Source organism: Hakea prostrata, chromosome 4, assembly GCF_041222555.1.
Source record: "Hakea prostrata isolate BN-2017 chromosome 4, UWA_Hpros_2, whole genome shotgun sequence".
In the NCBI taxonomy this organism is placed as follows: Eukaryota; Viridiplantae; Streptophyta; class Magnoliopsida; order Proteales; family Proteaceae; genus Hakea; species Hakea prostrata.
Window position 1 is genome coordinate 43,024,698 of NC_142603.1, and position 19,125 is coordinate 43,043,822.

The 19,125-nt window shown below is 38.0% G+C and overlaps 1 non-coding gene across 1 annotated transcript; it reads right to left on the reverse strand.

The window, feature by feature from the left end:
* Positions 1 to 258: 258 nt before the first annotated feature.
* On the reverse strand, positions 259 to 332 carry TRNAV-CAC (transfer RNA valine (anticodon CAC)). Its single transcript has one exon. It is a non-coding gene; the product is annotated as a tRNA-Val (tRNA).
* Between the last annotated feature and the right edge of the window lie 18,793 nt (positions 333 to 19,125).

Here is a 19,125-nt window from a genome sequence, read left to right on the forward strand (position 1 = left end):
ACCAAAATCCATAATAATAGTTCACTATGGTTATTCGATTTTTTCTATTCTCTAAAGTACAAGTAGGCTCATTACCAAAAAAAAAAAATATATGTAAAAGTAGGCTTTAGAATAGATGCCAAGTATACACGAAAATGAAAAATTGTTGAATAATGAGATTGGAATTATAACTTCAAGACTTAAAAAACGACAGATAAAATTTAGAAGTTCAACCAAAGATGTTATCTGAAAAGTGAAATAAAACAAAATACGAATACATGTCTGAGCCCGGGTTCGAACCGGGGACCTCTAGTGTGTGAGACTAGCGTGATAACCGACTACACCACCCAGACATCTTTTATAATAAGTTTGAGACGTTTTATAGTAACAAAAATAAACATATAACTTATCAATATTTAATAATTAATTTTATATAAATGGCTGTCTAGTTCGGTTGATTAGAGCACCCGTTATGTAGGTGGAAGGCTTGAATTCCTTTTTTTTGGCAAGGAAGGCCTTGAATTCAACTGTCAACAAAAGCGTACGGAGTTTTCTTTAGTCGTTTTTATCTTTCTTGAGTGCATCCCCACCCCGGATTTTTATTTGCGGCAGCAGTTGCCTGCTGCCGCCGACGGCTCAGATGCAGCCACGTAATCAAAATTATATCCAACGGTTGTAAAATAGAAAGCAAGAATATATATGTAAATATAAATAATTATTATTTCATCTAAAAGGTTAAAAGTCTTGAAATTTACAAAATCAATCCCCCAACCAACCCAATCCCCAAATTCCCAAATCCCTTTGTGCGCTTCGCCTCTTCATCGTTCCACCGCCACCTCCACCTATAGACTTCGCCGGTACCTTCTTCGATGATCGTTGTCGCAGGCAAAAGTTATGAAAGAAGCTGTCGTCGATGGATCCATTGTAGAGGGTAGTGATCGGTTCCAAATGATTTAGAGAATGGTTCGTTGGATGGGAGGAAGAGTGAGCAGTAACCAAGGAACTCATCATCGCGGTTGTTGTCAGAGGCGGAAACACAGAGGAACCAGGAAACGTCACCGATGGAGTTTTCAAGCTGAGAACCCATCTTCTCGAAAGCAGCGGCGGGGTTGATGGTGTAGACAAGCTTCATGAGGCCATGGGCAGACACTTGAAGACAACAGCGAGGGCCTTGTCGAGTACCTGCTCTGTGTCATCGATGATCCGGCAAGTTGGGCGCTCGTATAAGTCGGAGCTAGCACAGGCAGCCTGACAGAGTAGGGCAGCGATTTCTCCGTTTTGGATTTAAACCATGCACAGTCATCCTTCCAGGTATGGTGGGCTTCGTCGGCGAATTTGATCACCTGATCCGCCAATTGAATCGGCATCGCAAGGATCTCCTTCAGATGTCCGCCATGGCCAACCCACAAGAGATGGAACAAGATCAATACCACAGCGGAACCCTTAAACCAAAGGAACCAAAAAAGCAAAAAATCACAAAAAGAATGAATGCATAAATAAACGAAGACGAGCTACTTGTTTACTGATCTGCAGAATGGATGGACATACGCAACGCTCTGTTACTGTTCACCGAATGGATATATGGGATTTGGGGGTGGGTATACGAGGGTTCATTTTGTAAATTAATAATCTCTAAACCTTTAAAATGTAAAAATAAAAAATAAATATTTACAAATAAATCCAGTCTATTGATTTTCAACCATTCGATCAAAATTTATTCATGTGGCAACATCAGAGCCGTCTTGCCTGCTGCCGCAAATAAAAATCTGTTAGTAAGTGGGTGGTCTTGAGTTCAACTCTTAGAGAATGCATATATAATCATGGAAAACATGACATTAAAGATTCCAACATAACTTAGTTGATTAGAGTACCCATTTAGCAATCTTATGTTAGAAGAGTTGTCTTATTGCAATCTATTCGCCCATTTATTATATGTAGTACACTCGTTTTTCCCAAAATAATTTGCAGGAAATTGGTTTGGATCTACCAGAATTTCTGATTAGAAAATATTGATATAGGTAAACATTTAATTCTTATTGCTTGAGAGAAATGCTGTAAACCAAAATAAAAAGGGAGGTTTGGGTTTCAAGAAGACGGAACAGGTGAATATTGCCCTTCTTTTGAAGCTGGGTTGGCGACTCTTAACCAAGCCTGATTCCATTTGGGTTTAATGTATTAAAGCAAAATATTTCCCTAACGTTGATTTATGATCGAATTGTTGGAATAGTTTGTCAAAAATTTCCTCTTCTTGCAAGTATGGTCATCAGAAAAGTGGGAAATGGTTGTGATACCTCATTCTAGTTTGATCCTTGGGTCCCATCAACCTCGAATCATAGAGTTGGGGAGGTTTATACCCATTTTCAACCAAGGAAATCCAAGCTTATTGATGTAGTGGAAAGTTGATCTTATTTAGCCATAATATCCAGCAAACCTCTACTAACCCTGTTGCTATGGCAACCAATAACATTTCCCTCTCCCCTAAAAATGACTCTTGGTTTTTTTTGCTATCCACAAATGGATGTTTCATTACAAAGCTTGCTTATAAATAATTAAAGTCATGGACAATCCATTGATGCAAATAATAATTTTTGTGCTTGGTGGCTTCTCTTTTGGAAGATCGAGATTCACCCAAAGTTTAAAATGTTTTTGGGCGGTTGATTAATGTAGGACTACCAGTAAAGGAGATGCTATTCAAATGGACAACAATTCAACGCCATTATGTGATTTATGGTGGTGGAAGCTTTGAATCAAATTGGCATCTATTTGTGGGTTGTCAATAGGCTCAATGTATTTAGGCGACTGGACCACTAGGGGTATGAACATAATCTCTTCCTCAAACTGATTTTCTACATTTATGCTATTTCTTATTCTATCATTCGAACCTTGATAAACTAATATTATGTTGGATTTTCTCAATTATGATGCTCACTTGTTATAGTATATGGTTGATAAGGAATGAGGTATTTTCATCCGCTTGAACCCAACCCTAATCGCGTTATGATGTCACGCTCTAGTTTCCTAGACCTAGTGGGGTGCATGACACTATAGTCTAACTAGACACATGCAAGTACTCCATTGTCTCCTTATTAAAAATTATTTTTATAATATGCAGAAGCTTACCTTAATGGCATTCATAAATAAAACTTTTTCTTTATTCATCAAACCAAAACAACCTTAATAACAGACCATATATATTTCTGGTTAAAGACCAGATACCCATTATATATATATATATATATATATATATATATATATATATATATATATAAACCCCACAAGCACATTGCTAGGGACACTGTTGGCATCTAAACTTTACTCAACAATACACCATAGGTCATTTGTTCTCACCTGTGCTAGTGACATCTTCTATCCTTCTCTTTGTACCTATGTCTAGATTAATAATGAACTTTAATGAGCACTAAGTTTAGTGAGTTAAACTATCCCTAAAACATACACACAGTGGCAATGATCATGCACAGAAACATTAGATTACAACATGAGTTTAGTCATGAAAAAATACATGTACACAACACATTAAAAGTTACTTCCAAACACAATATCTTGTAGGTTTTGTATTCTTTTTTTTTCTCCTATTTATTGGCCTTCTAATATGGACCTTCCATCTAAAATAGAATCTTATAGGAAGTGTGTCATGGGAAAACTACACTCTTTCATACTTTGCTTTTCGTTTTCATATATGATTATTATTGTCTTCCATTATTATTCTTCAGTGCATGAGTTCTTTAGTCTTGATTTATACCGAAATAGATCTCGTCGCATACACATTCCCTTCTTATACTAGAACGTATCATCATCGTACTAAGAAGGGTTGAGACCTTCGACTTCATCTTTCTTCCATTTATCCTTCTTTCTACCTGAATCCTTCTTCGATCTTAGTTTATGCCAAAACGTATCCTGTTGCATAACCATTCCTTTCTTGTATCAAAACGAATCACTGTCGTACTAAGGAGGATTGAGACCTTCCACATCCTGCACTTACATCTCATTACCAACAACCCTTGAAGGTTTTTCATCCCAACTCAAGCCAGAAAGATCCCGTCACAAGAGTATGCCATCTCGATGTATTGGAACGTGTTACTGTCTTACAAAGGACGGTTGATATTTCACAAACCTAGTCAGGGTTTGTTTTCCTTATTCATCACATGACTGATTTTAGTCTGAGGTGGTGATACAATCATCTAATCATATTTTCAATTCTTTAGCCCTATGGGCATGTTGCATGTTTAACATTCATTATAGTTCCTCTACATTATCTCATAAGCTTAACGTTGATTCGTTCATCACACATTCATTTCATACCCCTCATCAATATGGTAGTGATGAGTGTAGGAATGCCGAGTGTACGATCCATGATTGTAACATCTATCATACACTTCCACCGAATGGGCCATCACATGTCTACAATATCCCTCACTCCATCACCACTGGTATGTATAATATCCATAAATATGTCATTTTCATTTCATAGGTATAAGTATGTCATTTCCATTCCTTAAGCATATAATCTTACTATGCTTTTTAGCATGGTTTTTACATGCCATGTCATACACATAGCAAGTATAACTATGTTATATCATTTCCATGCCATGATATCATCATGTCATATAATTTTCATGCCATAATATCATCATGTTCATTCATGTCTCATAAGCATAACCATGTCATATCATTTCTGTGTCCTAATATCATCATGTCATAGTCATGCCATATCATTTTCATGCCGTGATATCATCGTGTCTTTCATGCCTCATAAGTATAGCCATATCATATCATTTATCTTCCATATTATCATCATGTCATATAATTTCCATTCCTTAACATAATCATATATTTTTTCTACCATAATCATAAGTAGGTCATTTTACTTCGATAAATTCAAAGATGCGTTTACATGAAGTAATCATCATAGCATAAAATCATAAACCATTAAGTTTCATTGCTACTGTTATTTATATATTAGGTCATTTACTTGTTATTTCTAAGCGTATTCCTTTCGCTTGGAGGTTGTTCATGATCCGATCAGTCTCTGAATAACATCAGACTAACCTTACACTCAGGATCATTCTACACTTCTCCATTGTACACTTTATATATTAGGATAGAGTTTTAGGATCTTCTATGATTCGACTTAATCCTTTCTTTGACTATGCTTTATTTAAAAGTGGTTCAGTCATCTAACAATATCTTATCATTCTATAAAGTAGAACTGTAGAGTCACAGTGATTGTCTGACCCAAGTGAATCTTACACTCGAATCCTACACTCATCAGCCAGAGTCTTTTATTTAGCCTTTATTTCAATCCAAACTTTAGGGCTTCTTTTTATACAGCTCATTAAGGCTAGACTAGGTTCTATTTTAAAATTTCAGTAAATTCATTCGGTCATTCAAGTTGATCATATCTTACCATTATTGAGTGTGGGTTATGCGTGTCTATGATCATACTGAATTTGTACATTCAGATCCTACACTCAACCTAGAATTTGGTTTCAGTCTATATCGAAGTCCTGAATTTAGGCTTTCATTTACAAAAAGTCACCAAAACTAATAATGCTTGTACGTAATTCCATATTTGAGTTTGAAATTTTGGGTTCTTGGTCTGGATTACTTAATTTTGGGTGATCCTTCAGAGTAATATCGGAGTGTTTACATAACAAGCCGTATTCACATAACTCTATGATCTGTGCTGAATTGTACGAATTGTACACAATTCTAGCATACGTATCTTTAGATTTTTATAAGAATCTAATATGATAATCATCTAATTCCTTGCATGCTTTCTCTAATTAAAACCTAGATATGTTCAAATTAAAATTAAGAAGAAGAGGCATGCGATTTTACCTTAAGTTGATGGAAAAAATCCTCTCTCTCTCTCTCTCTCTCTCCCTTCTCTTTTGCCATGAAGATTCTCTCTCATCTCCTAAATTTTCATAATATATGATTTTTATTAATATAATATAATATGTTTCAAATATTTCACCCTCCACTTCCTCTACGGGGAGAAGGAGAGTGAGTGGGGGAGGTGGGGGGAGTGGTGAGGTGTTCCTCCCCTCTTCTTCCACCCTAAACCCACGTTTTTCTATTAATAATATATATGCTAGTAAAAAATTGAGCGTGCAAATGCACGTCGCTTGTTGTGTTTTATATGCTAAACAAATAGTGCTATAATAATGAAATAAATAAATTAAATAGTACATTCAGATAAAAATTGATATTGAAAGGAAAAGAAAAGAAATCTTAGTATTCAATACATAAGAAAATTAATTAAACTTATCATATTTAATTTATCTGTTTTGATCTTTTTACATTTTACGTTTTCATATCGTCTAAATCAACTACTTGCTTCAGCTTATCATCTTCATATTTTATTATATCTGCAACAATAACCTTCGATCTTATGTGGTATTTGTTTCTACTATCGAATTTGAAGTATTTTGAATGCATCTAACCATAACAATGATTCAATTTGCTTTTATGCTGTAAAACTCAATTTAAAAAAAAAATAGATTATTTCTAATTGAGTTATCTAAATTGGTATTATAAATATATTATTTATAATGCTAATAAATATATATTATATTTATCTTTTTTGGCAATGATGCATATTCAGTTGCTGAACAATCAACAATACTATGAATAACGTCAGAATATTGTAATTGTTACTGTCCCTGTAGAATCAGACACTTTCAATCTTCCCATAGACCTGCAAATGAATAATTTATTGTTAATTAATAAAGTCACACTATAAATTTTTATTAATAGAAATTGAAGTTTAGAATCTTACTGTGGTGTGTATTTTGTATTATTGTTTCCACACTTATCACAAGTTGTTTCTTTTGCTTTTAAATGTATATTTTTTTTGCAAGAGTTGCAAGCATTGTACCATTGTTCTTAGTTTTGGATATTTTGAATTATGCATTTAATATACAAATAACATCCCTCCTGTAAATGCATATATTTTAGTAGAACTAATAAATATAAAGATGCAAATTATAATATAATATTATAACAAATTTAAGAATAAAATAATTTTAAAAAATAATTTGGTCACTAAAAGTTTACCTTAGAGATCTATTGAGTCTTCAGTTAAATCTTTCATTGTTATATGTTTTGCAATATCCTTACATGTTTGTTCTGTTGGTTTGTATTGTAAACTTTCATCATACCAGCCTCTGAATACCAGCCTCGATTGTAACCCTGTAATATAAAATTTAAGTGTTATCACACAAGTTAAAATATAATTAAAGTACTTACTATTTTTTTTTTGGGTGAATAAATAATCAAATTAAATGAAACACCAAACTACAAGAAGGATCCAAAAGGGGAAGAAGGATCAGAGAAAGAAATGGAATTGGGAGTTGAGCCCCTAGGAGACAACAATGAGCCTGTTCCTTGAGGAATCAACAGCCAGGGGATGGAGAATAGTGATAATCCTAGCAGAAACATCAAAGTGAATAGCATTCCAAATCAAGTCAATAGAACGGGATTTGGATGACCAACGCTTGAGATTATGCTCCCACCACAGATGGTCGAACATGGCATGGAAAATAAGTCTACCGATCCGGTCACAAATAGAGGTATCTTAAAAGTTACTCACTTCAACACATGGCAAAATTAGCCTAACAGCTTCAAATTGGTTTTTTCCCTTCACTAGAGCCAATTGGTTCAACTTCTAAGTCAACCACAACCCTTCCTAACCCAACTATAAACTAATACCCCGAAACCAAAGTCCACAATTAGGCCCAACCGTTATTTCTGCTCTTGCTGACACCTTCTTGATACAACCCACTTAACCATATTCACAAAGCAGTCCAAGCCCAAGAAACCCTTCCCCTACCACCGTCTCCCACTCATTTGAATTTCTACCTTCGTCTCCTACTCCTAGTCGCTTGAATTTCTAATTAACTGTTATTCCAAGCCAGCTTTAGCAGCAACACCAAACCAAGCAACTTGCTATCAGAGGGGGTCAGTCGTTAAGAGGAGGAGTGTCCAAACAACATCAAACAGAGCTGAGTTTTGGGGGCTTTAAATGTCTCTAAGAATGCAAAGGCCTCAAAAAAGAGCAGAAGGGGGTGATCTAAGAAGAGACCAACAAAGGCTTTATTGGACATCAATGATATTTGCTATGCAGGGGAGTTTGTTTGTTTGTTTTTTTTTTTTTTTTTTTTTTTTTTTTTTTTATTTTTTTATTATAAATATATATAGATTGGACTTGTGGTGACTTGGGGGAATATAAGTCCCACGGGTACCCATGAAGCTCTTATTTTTTAACTGTCATGGTTTAGGGAATCAATCGCATGGTTCGTTCTCTTAGGAACTTGGTTTGTTCCTATATCATGGATTTGGTTTTTGTGATGGAAACAAAGTGCACTTTGGTGAGAAAAGATGAAGTAAAAGGCCTATTAGTTTTCAAATTTTGGTTACAGTTGATTCAAGAGGCAATGCAAGTGGATTATGCTTATTCTAGCAGGATAATTATCGAGTTACCGTGTTGCATACTGATGATCATCTAATTGACAGTGAGGTTAATGGACCTTCTGGGGAGCTTTTCTTTTTAACTTGTGTGCATGTTTATCCAGAAAAAGGTAAGATACAGGAGGTATGGAATGGATTATTGCACTGGGCTTCAACCCAAAATCATGGTTATGTGCAGGGGATTTCAATTCCTTTTTAACTTGGCAAAAGAAATTTGGGGGAAATTTGACAGGACATCATGATATAGATGCATTTCGAGAGATGGTGAATAAGTGTTTTTTGATGGACTTAGGGGCTAAAGGGTTGGTGTTCACTGGGAACAACAAATGAATCAGAGCCTTCAACATCACAATTTGACTTGATAAAGCCTTGGCTTATCCGAAATGGAGAATTAAGAATGATAATGCTGTAGTTTTTGTGCAACCAATGTTGAGCTCATATCATAATCCAATCGTGATCTATTTGGATGGAGGAGTGGCTAGGGGAAACATCCCTTTCATTTTGAGGTAATGTGGGTTAGGCATCCACAACGTCATGTAGTAATTTCTCGAGTTTGGCAGGGTTATTTGGAGTTTTGTAGCTACAGTTAAACTTAGTGGCAAACTTGATAGAGCATAGAGAGACTAAAGTAGTGGAACAAAGTTTAATTTAGGCGTATCCAAATATATTAGCTTAAAAAATCAATTGATTGAAGTGCAAGCTCAACATAATTGGGAAGGAAAGGAGCAATTTGATGAAAAGTTGACTAAGGATCCTAGAGGAATTGCAATAGGAGTAGGTTTTGTGGAAGCAAAAGTTTCTTGTGTAATGGCTTCATGAATGTGACACTAATACTACATTTTTTTCATGCATCTACCATCCATCAGTGCCAGAAAAATAGAATTTAGAAGCTTCGGTTGAGCAATGGAGAGTTTACTCAAGGGATGGATTCATGAAGTTTATTTTGAAGTTGCCACTTTCAAGATGTAGTAACTTTGGAGGTTAGCGATGCCCAAAGCATGGTGCTAGCTCTTGAGAATGTGCATGTTGTAGTTGACGATGCAACTAATGCTTGGTTGTGCGCTATGCTTAGGGAAGAGTAGATATTGCTATTGTTAAGGACATAGGCTCATTGAAGAGCCATGACCTAGATGGATACCCCCCCCCCCTTTTATCATCTCTATTGGCCCACAGTGAAGGAGGATGAGGATGTAGTATGGTTTGCGGTGAATTTTTTTGAAACAAATGAACTTGGCAGGGACCTTAATAGGACTTTCATATATTTGATCCCAAAAACACAAGCCGCTAAAACTGCAGATCAATATCGGCCTATTAGCTTATGCAACATCACGGTGAAGATCATCACAAAAATCAGGGCAACAAGGTTGATAGGATCACTTACAGGTATTATTTTCCCCTTACCAGTAGCCTTTGTTCCTAATATATTGATCTTTGATAACATATTCATGGCCCATTAGTTGTTTCATTAAATTTATAATAAATAAATAAATAAAAAAGAAAAAAGGAAAAAAGAAGAAGGGTAAGAAAAATTCCTATCCCCATTTACTCTATCTAGGAGTATTGATCCCCTATCCCCATTTATCTTTATTTTATGTTTGCTCACATCGATCATATCCACATCTGAGGTAGGAAGATTGGTATAGGGTATTATTGTTAAAAAAAAAAAGGGGATGGGGGGGGGGGGCGGAGGGCTCCCCCCATCTCCCATTTATTATTTGCAGATGATTGCTTCTTATCTATCGAGGTTAATTTGGAGAAGGTGCACATGTTGAAGGAATGTGTGGAAGTCTACTACAAAACTAGTGGCTAGGCAATAAATCTCAAGAAGTTTTCCTTGGTGTTTAGTCAGAATACTCTCCAGAGGTTTAGTGTGAAATCCCCTAGAATCCTAACCTGTTAACCCATTGGTTTTAGGACCGTGAACTTAGAGCTCCAGTAGACGACAACTTTGGTCCATTAGAATTGAACCCGAAGGTTCAGAAATCGAACTTATGGAAGTGGATAACCACCACGATGAAGACCCGACCACTCTAATGGAATTCAAGAGGAGAGAGAGTTAGTCCAGAAGGCATAAAAAATAGTTTTTGCATGCTCGACAGCTGATGCTAGAGGACTCAAATTTTAAGGTAAACTATACCTGTCACATCCTCCCAGCCGGTACCCTAACTGGCATACCCGAGAGTGTGATCCACAGCCCCGAAGATCAAGTATTGAGGAAATCATCCTCCCACATATACAATAACATAATCATAAACAGGAAATAATCAAGGTTTAATATTATAAATAAGGTTCAAAACAAGAAGTGAATAAACAATATAATCAGAGTGCGGAAAATGATACCAGATATCCAAAGATATCAATAGAAGTAGAGAGAGGCAGAAACTCACTCCACAAAATACAACGGAACGCAGTATGTAAGTCTAAAAGAGATAACAACTAAATCAAAGGAACTAAGAAAGATAACTAAACATAAGAGTTTTCTATCCTATAGATGACATCTTCAAAATAATGGACTTCATCAATCCATTTGAGACGTTCCACCTCCACGTTGTCTTTAATCGTGGTACGCAACTTGATCAATTGAAGGATCATTAGAGTAATCTTGATTGTCGCCAACACCTTGCGTGTAGTACGCTTCATCGGCTTGCGCTTCATCGTATTGTTCGCCATAGTAATCAGTATGTAGAATAGTCTAACAAAACAATGTACAAAAAGGAATGAGTTTCGAAGAAACTCAGTAAGGTAGTTAATCCATAACAACATAAATAACATAAAAGCAAACCATAAAAAGATGCAATGCAATATGAAATAAATAATGTATGTATGCATCTAAACTCTATGTATGCTGGTCTCTATTGGCAAACATGATTTAAGTCATAGCACCGTACTTCTTTGGGTAGGTCACGCGTACGGCTCCTGTTGGTAGTGGGTCCGGCATCCCTCAGGACAAACCATGGCAGGGGGTTAAGTCAGCACTCTCTCTCACAACCATTTGGCATAAGTACCGGCACATGTCAGGGTAAAGCCTAGCCCAATGCAAGTCATCTACTCAGTTACATCAACTCAGGTCCAGATACTTCCATTCCTCGCCCCGGGCGATCCTTTTCGGTCTACTTTCCACTAGAGTCCTAATAGTCCCGGACTACGGACTCATCAACCCTACTGGTTATCCACATATGGTAGACGGGAAGCTCTCATGTCCCCTCACGGATCATTTCACCGGTCTTGAGCGCCCATGAGCCCAAGTCTAGCCATATGCAACCCTCCAATAAATGGCCCCCACAATGTGATTCCCGTCCTCTCACGGGTTGGTTACCGGTCTTAAGCGCCCGTGAATCCCCATTGCTGCCACGGGTTGTTCGGTCTCAATACCCTTCTGATTTGGGTCTGATATAACGGGGACATCCTAGCCAAACACTGCTAGACAGCCCTAGGTATGACAAACAATACTTCGGCAAAGCGTCGATGGACAACCCCGGAAACATCCCATACTATTTCCGATAATGTCCAAGGACAGAAGTGTCAAAAGGACACCTCTCAATCCCAAATCATACCTAATCAGATACAATCCCAGATCAGTCATGACATACACAGTCAACAGTTCATCATATACAAAAGAGAATATAAAGTCATGATCTAATCATTAACAACATGATAATAATCAATTTATATAAGTATGAATAATGAAAAAGATTACCTAAACAAGTGCTACTGTTCTCACAGTAGTAAATCAGAAGTAAAAGTATACAAACAATAATTAAACTCATAGTTTCATAAAGATAGAAACCAGAGTGTATGTGATCTATGTAGTTAAGGAGATAACAGTCCTTACCTTCTAACTCTTAAAGGAACTTAGAGAATCAAGTAAGACCTTGACTAAACCTAAGAAGAAAGTCTTAAACAAGTGTATACAATATGTTAGGAAAGATCTTAAATCAATCAAAACATACCAAGAATGGGTTGCTGTACCCATTGGTTGACTAATTGGTCTACTGCCCAAGTCGACCAATGAGTCGACCAACGAGACAGGTAGCCTTCAAGAATCAGAAATTTTAGAATAGGAATCCGAATTAGGTGGTTCAAAAGGGTACAAAATAAGGGGGAAACTTCAATGGAAGCATCCAAGTCTATAGAGGACATCAAACCATTAATCAATTCAAGTTTTCAGGTTACAACTTAGGAACCAGAAGGTTAACCTAAATAGGTTAACTCATGGATCATGAAGGGAATATAGTATGGATCAAGGATAATGAACTAGAGGATGATAGGTTATGATTCTAGTAAAGAAAACACATTGATTGGCTGTTAACAGGGTCAATAACATATATCCAAGAAATTAGGGTTTCACCCTTTTTGGCTCCCATGAAAAAGGTTGAGATCACAGGAGGGAGGGAATTAATGATTTGCCAATAACAACAAGAAAAACTAAAGAATATTAAATTTAGATCAATCTAAACATTACCCATGAGGTTTCCCTCACATGGGAGGTTACCAAAAGTTCTCCGGATGACCACACAAGGTTAGGGTTTCAAGGATTAGGGTTTCCAGGATTCATCTGGCTAGGGTTAAGATCATGATGATGATCATAGATCTCAAAGAACATGATGAGATCATGGAATAGATGGTTGCAATGGTGCAGCATCTTCTTCCTGATCTCAACCAAGAACAGAATAAAGAAAAGAAAATCAGAGATAGAGAGGAAAGAGATCATAAACATACCTTTGATGCAGGAGGATGAAGATTACTTCAGTTGTTGCGAGATATCAACCAAGGATGCAAGGAAATTGCTTAGAATAGGGTTTTAACTCGTTCCAGAGGCTTAGGAGGCAGATGAGGCCGAGTATTTCTGAGACTAACCTTAAATAGAGTGGCCACGACCTAATTTTCAAAAACAGAATCAATTGGTCGATTGATTGGTCGACTGGTCCAGTCGACCAATGAGTCAACCAATCAAGACAGCAACTTCAACACAGGGAATTGAAGGCTCAAATCAAGTCCAAACATCAAGGGGTTTTGCACACACCTAAAGTGACATACCTAGTAGGTAGAAATGCCTTCGAACCAATACAGAGAGCACTCCAAGTCCATCAACTAATCCAATCTTCATCAGGGTGCAGTTTTCATAAATGGAACACTGACATCCACACTCAAGGATTCCAATCCAGCCATCAAGTCTTCAACAGAAATGGCCCAAAGATGACTTCTTGTCTTACTTCGGGTTGCTGGACCTACAAACAATAGGGTTTCCGGGTTAGGGTTAGGGTTGGGTTTCACAATACCGTTAATCAGGCCTTGAAATGACCTTTCTACCCATCTGAAGATAATCGGAATTGGCCTTTTAATAAGAGAGATAGAGGGCTGGCTACACGGCTGGCTCAACCGCCCCCTACCTAGGTGTGGGGCAGATTCGGATTTTGGGTTTAAAACCCTATTTTATGATTCTTTCCTCTCTCAAATGCATTTCTTTATGTTAGAGTAGGGTAGGGAACTTGGGAGTGGAGAAAACCTTGGAGTTTGATGGATTCTTTGCACGTGGTGAAGTATTGAATCGCAAATCATTGCGATAGCACGTGGAAAGTTGAGCATTCATGAAACCCTCTGTTCTAACCTATCTTATAAGGTTATTCAGGAGCAATGAATGCTATGTGGTGGTTGCTGGTGTTAATGGGTAGTATTGAATGTTTTTCCTACCTCCATTTATGTCTCCAAACCCCAATGATTGTTGGTTCATCCAAACCTTTACATTCTACACCAATTCGGCTTCTCTAAGATGCCCGCGGGTAACCCTAATTGGGGGTTTTCGTTTGGGAATCAATTGGGATGTTTGAAAAGTGTTTTGGGGACCCTAATGTTGTTAGATTGAAGACCCCAAAGCCCCATTTTGAGTTGATTTTGAAATGGAGTTAATTGACCATTTTGTTTGCAACCCTAGGATGGGCAGTCGACCAGCCTTGGTAGGCTCGTTCAACTGCCCCCTATGCTGGGTGTGTGTTTTGACCCCTCTTTGACTCCCGATCAATCCCCGACTTACCTTCGTTTGATTTCTCATGATTCTAGGCTTAATTTGAGTTGATTGTACCCTCTTTGGTGGATCTCCTTGGACTTTGGAGAGTGTTATTGACTTTAACAGGTGAGGAATACATCGCCATATCTCGTGCATTTGAATTCCTTTGAATTGCTTAATTTCATTAATGTTGTATAATTATTTGAAATGCTTGGGACTTTGCATGATGGAAGGTAATGTGATGTATAGTTTATTTACTTTTCAAATTACATAAATGATGATGTGATTATGATGTGCGTGTGGATTCGATGGTGGGACACTGTCCTCTGGTATGTATATACCAACTGGGGTTGTGGGTTCGCCCATTACCCTGGTAACTCTATATTTTCACTTAGACCTAGATATACGGTCAATAGGTGTCTAGCTGTGTTGGATAGTGAACCATTGAGTGCTACTACACTTTTGACAGGGGTATTGAAGCCAAATGACCCATGATTGTAGTGGCTGGATCCTGTGAGTATCAAGCAGGCCCACTGTCATCATGAGATTGTAGGGTTGCATATGTAAGGGTTAGGCTCATGGGCGTCCAAAAGACTGCTTGAGTGTTGTGAGGAGACATGAGAGGCATCCACCCAAACATATGTGGATGACCATAGGGTTAAGAAATGGAATCCAAGAGATGCCTCCGGTTGAGGATTCCATCCCTAGGTGGGAGGGATACTAAGCCAAAAGGGCACTAGGCATGAGGTAAGGTATTCGGACCACATGTAGTACAATATCGTATGACTATGCATTGGGCTTAGAATTATCCCTGACCTGCTCCAGTTCTCACACTAAATGGTAATGTGAGACAGTGGTGACCTATTCCCCATCCACGGATTGATGTGACTTGACCCGACAACTACCGAGAACCCAAGAGACGCCTCTTGTTGAGGGAGTGTGACTTGACCCAACAATTACGGAGAACCCATTCATTATTCATCTCATTATTATATACATGGTTGTTATTGAAATAGTGATGGATGTGTGATACATGGTTAGGTTGATCTCACTGAGTTCTATTGAAGTCACTCCTTTATATATATGTTTTTAGATTTTACAATAGGATATGAGGACTCCATTCAAATGGAGAACCTGCCGCAGATAGAATGCTTTGAGGGATTATCTAGCAAGGAGATGGACTCACATGGAGATTTGTGCTAGTGCTTGGATTGCTCCCATAGGGCTGGGTACTATTGAGGGCCCGGTGGTACCTTTTGAGATTGTAGCTTCCCTTATGAACCTTTGCTATGTCCTTATTGAGCCCATAGATTGGAGTGCTACTTAATCCTTGGAATCCTTGTCGAAAACTTAGTCTTCCGCTGTGAACAATTACTCTTCTTAAATTTTGATGAATTAACTTGGTTCACTTTGGATATTGATTTTGGATTAAATATTGGATGACTGTAATAACTTGATCATTATAATTTTGACTTCATTACTTTAATCTCTTCTTACTCTTTGATTATGCTATATTGTATGGTGTTATGGATTTGGTCGTGAACCTTGGTCCTAAAGTGTATCACTCCCATGTGTATTTGGGTATGACCAGATTCGGCTGGGTGGGGTGTGACATTTAGAGCAATGATATCAAGAATACTCAAGGTTAAGAACAAACAAGGACCAACAAAGTACTTGGGCTTGGGAGTTTGGAGTGTCAAAAGCAAAGGTGTTCAAATAGGTTCATTACTTCAAGAACATATGGGCGGATTAAATGATGGAAGAGAAAATTATTATCCTCGCAATGTAGAATTGATCTTATCAGTCGGTGGCTAGTGAAATGTCTAATTTTGCAGCTTCACATTTTTTGCTACCACATTCTTATCATGAGGAAATCCATAAGGTAGTGGCAAATTGTATAGGGGGGGGGGGCAGAAGGAGGAGGAGGGGAAGATGCATTGGATTTCATGGACTTGTTTATGCAAATCTAAAAGTAAGGGGGGGGGATTAGGACTTCAAGAACCCCTGCTCCAAAATAAGGCTCTCTTATGTAAGATGGCACGGAGGTTGTGGACTGAACCTCAACCTCTGTGGGCTTGATTTTTGAAGCCAATTTGTTTCACCTTATGTGATTTCTTCAAGTAGGTATGGGCCACAACCCATTTGGGGCTTGGAGAAGTATTATGTTGGGTAGAGAGGTATTCCAAGAGGGTTTGATTTGGAAGGTTGAAAGTGGGTTCAATATTGTTATTTGGGTCTCCAATTGGATTCCCACTTCCCTCATTTTGGGTATTCACCCTACACCAAAAAGAAAGAAGAAAAAAAGGTATCTACCCTATGGCTGAGTGATTGTCTTGTACAGCTTGTTGCTGATCTCATTGACTAGGAGAATAGAAGCTAGAAGGAGGATGTGTTAAGTGCTAGTTTGATCCAAGTGAGCTATTAGTAGGATGCCCGTTCCCCTCTTCCTTAGAGAAGATAGGCTTACTTGGAGTACTCTTTCAACCAAATCGGCTTATCATTTTTGGGTGAATCGTAGGGAACAATTGCAAGGGAGAGGAGCCTCAACCTCACAAAGGCATAGTTGGGAAGATACACTTGATCTGATTTGGAAGAGCATATGGAGTTGTGTTACACTCCCTAAGGTTAAGAAGTTCCTTTGGCGAGTGTGGATGGACTGGCCTTGGGTGATGAATGGGGAAGTCAACAAATCACTGTTGATTCTTCATGTAGGCGGTGCGGGGTAGAAAGAGAGACTATGGATCAAGCTTCATTTGGTTGCCTGTTTGCCCATGCCTTATGATTCGCTTGTGGCCCCGATTGCCTAGTTTGGGGGGGGGGGGGGACTTCACTAGAAGAGGTGATTATTTGGTGGTACAATACCATGATCCAATCAAGAATAGGAAGTGGGAGATTTTGTCTCAGGTATCCTTTTTGTGTTGGAGTATTTGGTTTTTATGTAATGCTCTGCTCTTCAACGGAGAACCAGTTCGCCAAAAGATATACTTTGTAAGTCGCGGCAAGCTTTCATGGAGTTTTGGAGGGTGAAAGGTGGTATTGATAGAGGGGGAGAGTTGAACAAGGATGTTGGAGCAAATGATCAAGTCCACAGAAGTAAGGATACCATTTTCTTCTTCATGGACTGCGCACTTCCCATTGGCCATGTTTTGGGGGGTTTAGGAGTGGGGGCAAGGAACTGAAGAGGGGAGGTTATTGTCGCAGATTCTCTTCCCTTTCAATTTTTAGAAATATCGGTGGGTGAAGCTAATGTGGTCAAGGAAGCTCTTTTGTGGGCCTGCAACTCTAGGCTTCCAAATGGACATTCTCAGATTGCTTGGGCTTGGTTGAGGCTTTGAACAGGGAAGACCTGGCCCATTCTCTAGCCTGTATGGCCGCGTCCATTGCAAGCAAGACATCACGGCCATTATCTACTTCTTGGATCTGAGGGTGCTTCGGATTCCTTGTTCTTGTCTTGTTTTGAGGAATGAAAATGCTTCTACCAAAAAGGGAAAAAAATTACTCCCATGACTTCCTTTCACTCCCTTTCCTTCATCTCTCTACTTCTACTCTTCATTGTTGTTCCTCTCATTTAAGAACCTAGTAACCAAAAGATCTGGTGAGAAAGCAACAAAGACATTATGGTTATGGAGCTGTTAAGAATAACAACCTATCGCAGCGGAATGATAGAAGAAACAAAAGCAAACAAGACACCAACGATTTACTTGGTTCGGTCACAAGGACTTACAGCCAAGGATGAGTTAGTGAACTCATCAAGTCATGCAATAATCCAATAGAAAAGTGAAGATTACAACACTATATGAACTACCCAACAAGAACCCCTAAGCATGAAACAAGAAGAAGATAAAGTAATCAGAAACGAAGAAACCTAATTACAGCAGCAACACTATCTTCTCTTCAAGGCAAACGAATACACCAAGTCCAGGGACTCTCTCACACCTTTAGAAGCAAGCAATCCTCTCAATATCACACTTACATAGCTCTTGAACCAGCAGCAACAAGTACCAAACAGTAAGCCCTAAGGCTTCTCTCACAGACCAAAATGAAACACGAAGGAAAATGGAGAAGAGGAAGAATGAATCGTATGAAGCCCTAAACCCCCAAATAAAAGTTATACATATGAAGCTGTAAATAGACACATATGCCCTCTTAACAAGTAAATAAGACATACATATCCTAATCTAAAGATAAAAGACAGAAATGCTCCTGTACATATACAACATTCTCCACCTTAACTCTGCTATTTTGACAATGCATGAACTTGAGAGTCAACACAAAACTCATCAAATAACAATAAAAACTAAAACTAACTATAGAGATAATAATCTCAACAAGTTCAAAGCAGATTTAAACTTTCCAATAGGAACAATTTTAGTCATAATATCAGCAGGATTGATAGAAGTATCTGTCTTACACACATCAGTAAGACCTTTAGGAATTATATCTCTAATAAAATGCATTTTTACATCAACATGCTTTGTTCTTTCATGATAGACAATATTCCTAGAAAGACACAAAGCACTTTGGGAATCACAATATACAAAAGAATACAAATTATTAAATTCAAGCTCCCCAAGAAGCCCCTGCCACATGCATTCCTTAACAGCTTCAGACAAGGCAATATATTCAACTTCAGTGCTTGAAAGTGCCAC